Consider the following 7374-nt stretch of genomic DNA (forward strand, 5'->3'; position numbering starts at 1 on the left):
ATTCCTTTCATGAGCAGAGGACCGAAGTGTGGTCATTTGGGCATAGTGGGTAATGTTGGTTTGTGGCAGAAAACAAGGGGGTGTGAAGAGAACACTGTAATTGGTCTCTACTTTGTGTCCTGAAATTCCCATCACAGGGTATTTTAAAACAACCAAAAATTAGGTGTGGCCTAGAGAAAAGGATGACTCCCGATTTTAGCAAAAGTCTAAGGCAATGAGAAAGACCCCTAGTGAGGCGGGTTGTGGCTGGCCCCAAGGGCAGGAGCCATCCCTTTCTCCTCCTCAACCTCCTCCACTTCCATTTCCTCTTAAAGGAGAGATGTCCTGGTGACCCAGTTCCCAGGATGTAGGTGAAGCTGACCCTCTCAGTCTGGGGTTTCTCGTGTGTTGTTCAGTACAGGATCAGCCCAGAGCCTCAACACACAATCCCTCTGCTGTCAGTTTTTAGGCAACCTCAGGGACAAAGATTTACAAAGGAGGAGGAAGAGAAGGAGGATTCCTTGAAATTTCAAAACATTCTACTTTTCCCATCTCATCTCATGCCTCTGACGGCCTCTTCTTCAGGATCACCCCTGTTGTACAGATGTGGAGAGGAACTGAGGAACGGAGAGAGATGGAGTTGTCTAAGACCCAGCAGCAGGGCATGAGGAAGGCTCAGACAGCACAAGGGACTCCTGGTTCCGAATCTCACACCTCCTCCCATTCACTGCTAGCACAAAGTTGCTGCTCAAGCGGTGAATGTCCCTCACTGCCTCCCTGCAGGGTGCCTGCCCACAAGGCTCTTGCAGCCTGGCAGTGAGAAGGTAGATGCTGAAATAAAGCCAGAAAGTGGGAACCGGCTACCGGACACAGCCAGGGGAAGCCCAACTGCTTCTGACCATCTGTGAATTAGGGAAGTCACAAGACAGGAGAATCACTATTTAAACTGAGATCTATTGGGGTTTTCATTCATTTGTTAACACACATGAACACCGATTATAAACTTGGACAAAGTAAATTATGTAAGACCCAATGCCTGCTTTTATGCATTCCTGTTTAGTCTGGAAAATGGACAAGTAAGCTGACCCAGGGATGTAAGCGCTTTGGCAAAGGGGCTGCAGGAGACAGGAGGGAACCACTAATCCTGAGAGACCTCAGAGACAACTGCCCAGAGGAGATGATATGGAACAGAGTGTTGAAGCAGGAGAAATTGATCAGCAAAGAAGAAAATACAGCAGTGGGAAATACAAAATCTGTCCAAAGTCACAGAAGCAAGAAATAGCAGAGTTCTGTCTGATCATTTGTATGATAAGCAGTGGAAGGAAATGGAAAGGGGCACTGGCATTCATCATCTGTTGTCCTCACATTAGTCCTGTGAGGTCGCTATTATTAACTCATTTCACAGATGAGGAAACCGAAGCTCAGAGTGGGGCTGAGCAAAGCTACTCATGCGGAGTAGCTCTGAAACCGGGTCCTATCCCCTGGTGGCTGAACTTATTATAACACCCTCCATATAAAAACACGAGATTCAGATTCAAATGGCACTATTTAAGAATACGATTAGTCTGAACCCTCTTAACTGCAAGTAGCAGAAACCCAGTTAAAAGAGGATGAGGTTTGGGAGATAGGTAACTGACACACAGAACTGGAGAGACTAAGAGTAACTTCAAGCATGGCTGGATCCAAAGGCTCAAATGTCCTCAGGAATTTGTCTTTCTCCAGCTCTCTACTCGGCGTCCCCCTGTGTTGACTTCATCCTCAGCCAGAGTCGTCCCATTGAGCCACCAGCAGATCCAAGCTTCTATCTTAACATCTTTGCAGACTCAGTGGAAAAGTATGTCCCTTTCCTACTGTTCCAACAAAAGCTCCAAGCTTCAGTTTCATTGGCTGGATCAGGTCATATGTCAACCCCTGAACCAACTGTCATGTACCCAACCCTGAAGCCAGGGCAAAGAGAAATAGGTCAACTCCACCTAATCTACAAGGACAAAAAGTGGGAAAGTTCAGATCCCTAAGAAGAGTCAAGGTGCTGTTAGCATGAGAAGGGAAATTGAGGATGGAAATGTGAAATGAGGTATTTATCACAAGCACTTACTGTATGGCAGATACGTGTTATACACACCTAGAATCCCATTAACATCTGCTAGCTTCCAGTGTTCTGGCTCAGGGCAAAGATGGGCCATGGGACCATGAAGGGGGTTGAAGAAGATTAAACCTGCTAGAATCTCTGCAAGTGGTAGGTTGGTGCAAAACTAGTTGTGGTTTTTGCCATTAAAAGTAATATACTAGAAACTACATAGCATGGAAATCCCAGCTTGGTGTCTCATCCCAGCTTATGCATGGCATGGGGGGCAAGCCAAGTAAGAGAGAGAGGGGCTTCTGCCATTGGGATTTTGAAAGCTAAATAAGCATGTCAAAATGCCTCGGATAATCACTTAAAAAAACACAGAAGGTAGAGATTCCGTATGGTATAGAGGAAAGAGAATGAGAAAAAGAAATCAACTTAGAACAAGAGAAGAGAGGGGGGAAATTTAGAAAAAAAAATGGAACAAATGTAAAGCATAAAAACAGATGGAAGAAATGAATGAAAAAAAATCAGTAATTACAGTGAATATAAATGGAATAAATTGACCAATTAAAAAAATACAAAGATTGTCAGGCTTGGTTTTTTAAATCCAAACAAATGTTTTTACAAGAGCTTTAAATGTAAAGAACAAACTTTTTGAAAGCATAGGAAGGAAAAAAAGATATACTCAGCAAATACTAACTGAAAGAAATCTGAGTAGCTATGTTAATATCAGACAAAGTGAACATTAAGCAAAAAGTATACCATCTTTAAAGATAAATATGGTCACCATATTTTGATAAACAATTCAGTTCACCAGAAAGATAAATTCTAAATTTGTATGTACCAAATAACCCCACTTAAAAAATATGTAAAGTTGACAGAACTACAAAGAGAAATTGACAAAAAATCATTACAGCAGAAAAAATATAATTTATCTCTATCAAAATTTAAAGACTAAGAATATAAAAAATCAGTAATTAATATTTGGAAAACACAAAATGCTTAGAACACCATCTCTATAGAGAGTACATATTCCTTTCAATGGAACATTTAAAAAGCTGATCATGTATTAGGCTAAGAAGCATGTGTCAGCATATTTCAAGGCACTGAATATGTTTCACACAGAAAAATTTTCTGACTACAACAAAATTAAGTAATAACAAAACTCTTACATAGTTGTAAACATGGTTTTTAATAGCTCATGAGATAAAGAAAAAATAATTATGGATATTATAAAACAATTTAAAGTATGCAACACTGAAAATACTGCACATCAAAGCTTGTAGGATACCACTAAAACTCTACTCAAAAGGAAATATATAGCCTTAATGGCTGGTATTTTTTAAAGCAAATTTGAAATTTAATGATTTAAACAGCCAATTTAGGAAGCTAAAAAGAACAACAAAATAAATTCAAAGGTAATTAAAGAAAGGAAACTGTAGAGACAAAGGAAGAAATTAATGAAACAGAAGAGTTTTAATAAGGAGAAGAGCAACAAAACCAAACGTTAGTACTTTGGGAAGTTCTGGCAAAACTTGGTAAGATAACAGAATAAACAACATAAAACTATGAATAATAAAGGTGGGATATTAATATAGATGTTGCAGAGTTCAAGAAAGAACATTCTGATCAATTTTATGCCCCAAACAAGAAAAAACTAAGGTGAAATGAATAAACAAACAGAACTTGCCAAAACTGACTTGGGAAGAAATAGAAAACCTGAAGGGCCCTATAACCATTAAAAATAAATAAAATGACAGGCTCACTTTGGCAGCACATATACTAAAATTGGAGCCATACCGAGAAGATTAGCATGGCTCCTGTGCTAGTATGACATGCAAATTCATGAGAATTCCATATTTTAAAAATAAATAAGTAATATGAATAAAACGCCAGTAGTGTTTGGTTTTGCAAATGAGTTCTACCAGACACTCAAAGAACAGTGATCACTGTGCAGTCCTATACAAACTCTCTCAGAGGAAAGAAAAAGAGAGAAATTATCCTGTTCATTTTATGAATAGAAGAATAATGTAGATTCAAAAATAAGTATAAAAAGGAAATTACAAGGTAATCAGAAACATGAACATAGTTACAAAAATTTCAAAGTATTAGGAAACATAATCCTGCAATATTTTTAAAAGAAAAATATAATTCCTCATGACCAAGTTAGATTTATACAGAAATAGGTTGCTTTCATATTAGAAATGTTGCTAATGTAATTCAGCTAATCAACAAATTAAAGAAGAAAAAATCTTTGTAAGTATTATATCAATAAAAGCTGAAAAACCATTAGGGCAGGGCATGGTGGCTCATGCCTGTAATCCCAGCATTTTGGGAGGCTGAGGCAGGCAGATCATCAGGTCAAGAGATTGAGACTATCCTGGCCAACAAGGTGAAACCCCATCTCTACTGAAAATACAAAAATTAGCTGAGAGTGGTGGTGGGTGCCTTTAGTCCCAGCTACTCAGGAGGCTGAGGGAGGAAAATTGCTTAAACCCAGGAGGCAGAGGTTACAGTGAGCTGAGATTGTGCCACTGCACTCCAGCCTGGCAACTAAGTGAGATTCAGTCTCAAAAAAAAAAAAAAAAAGAGTAAGTTTAAGCGTTTATTCATGATTTGAAACACAAAACAAACAAAATCTCTAAACCACTTTTAAAAGAGGGAGCAGGGCTGGCCATCACACTCCTATTCAACGTATTACCAGCGATCGGTCCAGTAAGACAAGAAAAATAAATTTTTAAAAAATAAGGGAGGGAAAGACAAAACTATTATTATTCACAGCTAATAACTACCCTCTATACAGAAACCAAAAAGTATCTACAAATTGTTGTCATGAATAAGAAAGTTGAGCCGCATTGCCAGACATAAAATCAACGTACATTGTCAACTTTTGAAAACTACCATTTATAAGAACAATCAGAAAATTAGACATTGAAGAAGAGCTAAATAAATATCTTTCAATGATTATATACTTTTCTTCATAAAAATCTGGTGTGTCATTTGTTAGATGAGTACCTAGGTATCTTGTGATTTTAGTTGTTGTTGTAAGTGGTATCCTTTTATAGATTGTATTTTCTTACTATTTCTGATACATAGAGAATTGGACTCCGTATATGCAACTGATTTTTGTATAGTGATCTTATGTCCAATATCCCTGTTGTACCCTAACATTAATTCAAATGACTTGTAGATTCTGGAGGAAAAGATTCCATATTATAATGATGTTTGTTCTTGCCAAATTAATCTGTACGTTCAGAACAATTCCCATTAATCCAAACAGTGTTCTCATAGAAATTGACAAGCTGATTCTAAAATCTGTATAGTTGAGAATAGGCTCAGGAATAGTCAAGTCTTTTCTAAAGAGGAAAAAAATAAGATATAGCAATTAAATCCTTGGTGGTAATGCTGCAAGAATAGAAAAACAGACCAGTGGAAAAGGATAGAGAATTCAGCTAGCACTCACTGAAACATGTATGCACCAGGAGACAGGTTCAGTGAAGTCCTGAACAGCATTTCTTGTTAAGGATTAAAAACTGGAAACAATCCCAATGTTCTTCAACAGGTAAATGCAGAAATAAATTGAAGTCTATTCATACAACGAAATACTTTTTAAAAATTATGTCACATTGTAAACACATACATAGTAAGGCTCCCTGAACCCATCATACGGATGCAAACAGTTATCAACTTACACCCAGTCTTTTTTTTTTTTTTTTTTTTACTGCTCCCTGTGGAGCAGGACTACCTACCCCACAGGTAGTGTGCTGGAATAGACTTTTTTTTTGAGACAGGGTCTCACTTTGTCCCCCAGGGTGGAATGCAGTCGCATAATCTCAGCTCACTGCAGCCTCAGCCTCCCAGGTTCAAGCGATCCTCCTGCTTCAGCCTCCCAAGTAGCTGGGACTACAGGTGCATGCCACCACGCCAGGCTAATTTTTGTATTTTTTTTTTTTATAGAGACAGGGTTTCGTCATATTGCTCAGGCTAGTCCTGAACTCCTTGAGCTCAAGCGATCTGCCTGCCTTGGCCTCCCAAAGTGCCAGGATTACCGGCATGAGCTGTGACCCTAAAATACTTTACAACCATGAAAATGAGCTGCAGCTATACCTCTCAAAAATATAATGTTAAACAATAGCAAAAATTAGCTACAGAGAAAAGATCATAAAATGTGATTTCAGATATATACAAGTGAAATACAGGCAGAATAACACAATAGATTGTTTAGGGATACAGAAATATTTGCTGAAATAAATCAGGGGCTAGTAAAGTTCAGTTTCCTAATCTGGCAGGTGGTTCCACTGGTATTCTTTTCAATATTCCTTAAGCCATGCATGTGTGTTTTATATACAGTCTTTGGATGCTTAATGCATTTCATTTAAAAATATTTAATGAGTAAATTGACATGTAACAAAGAGATAGGACTGAATAGAGGAAGACTTGAGATGTTTGTTTTCTTTTTAGTTAATCCCTATGGTCTCAATTTGTTATTATGAACATGTGGCATTTCCAAAATAGCATTATTTTAAGTGATTTTTAGGCCCCTTAGAAGAAGGGAGGTAGTTATTTCCTAACCTAGAGCTACCTTTTCTTCGATAATCTCACTGAGTGCAATGAGAGTTGCCTTCTCAGAGCCACAGGCTGCGTCTGGAATGTTAATGCAAGGGCAAATACCTGCCTGCATGGTCAAATATGTACACTGCTATCACGGTAAAGGACGGTCACAGGCTCTGAAATGCCAGAGGGATGACCTTGAGGCCCAGGTGCAGGTGGGGTGTTCAGGGAGGATGGGAGTGACCAGTCTACAGGCTTGGCCGTACCCAGGCCTCCTGCAATGGCTTGGCCGGCTCATGCCCTCTCACGGAAGTAAGTGCAGATGTCAGCTCTGTCCTTGTTGACAAAGCCTTACAAAGTCGGGCCTCCAAACCCACAGCTATCGTCAGGGGGACGCTAAAGGCATGAGGGTTCCCTTCTCTTCCTCTATGTGGAAGGGGGAGGGAGCAGTACACTTGATTCCCTTGGTGGCCGAGGTGTTCACAGCTGATTTGAATGCCAGCAGTCACTCAGACTTCTCCCAAACTTCTTCCCCCACTCATGGCATGCTGTAGATGCTCAGGAGTCATCTCACTAAGACTCGGAAATGGCACACTTTGACGGGGCGCCTGCTACCACACAGCCTGTGTGTGCTTACTTTTATATGTATTCTGTAACACTGAATTCTTTCAGGAGTAGAAAAAGTGAGGACCGGGGGCAGTGGTGGCTCATGTCTGTTATCCCAGCACTTTGGGAGGCTGAGGCAGGAGGATCGCTTGAGCCCAGGAATTCAAGAC

The 7374-nt window shown here is 39.5% G+C and overlaps 1 protein-coding gene and 1 non-coding gene across 4 annotated transcripts in view; both read left to right on the forward strand.

Moving 5' to 3' along the window:
* Positions 1 to 7374, forward strand: part of HRH2 (histamine receptor H2) — a 53066-nt gene that overhangs the window by 42153 nt on the left and 3539 nt on the right. The gene's annotated exons all lie outside the window — the stretch shown is intronic.
* On the forward strand, positions 3808 to 3912 carry LOC119469510. The gene has a single exon (XR_005198330.1). It is a non-coding gene; the product is annotated as a U6 spliceosomal RNA (small nuclear RNA).

Source organism: Cebus imitator, unplaced genomic scaffold, assembly GCF_001604975.1.
Source record: "Cebus imitator isolate Cc_AM_T3 unplaced genomic scaffold, Cebus_imitator-1.0 Scaffold684, whole genome shotgun sequence".
Lineage (NCBI taxonomy): Eukaryota > Metazoa > Chordata > Mammalia > Primates > Cebidae > Cebus > Cebus imitator.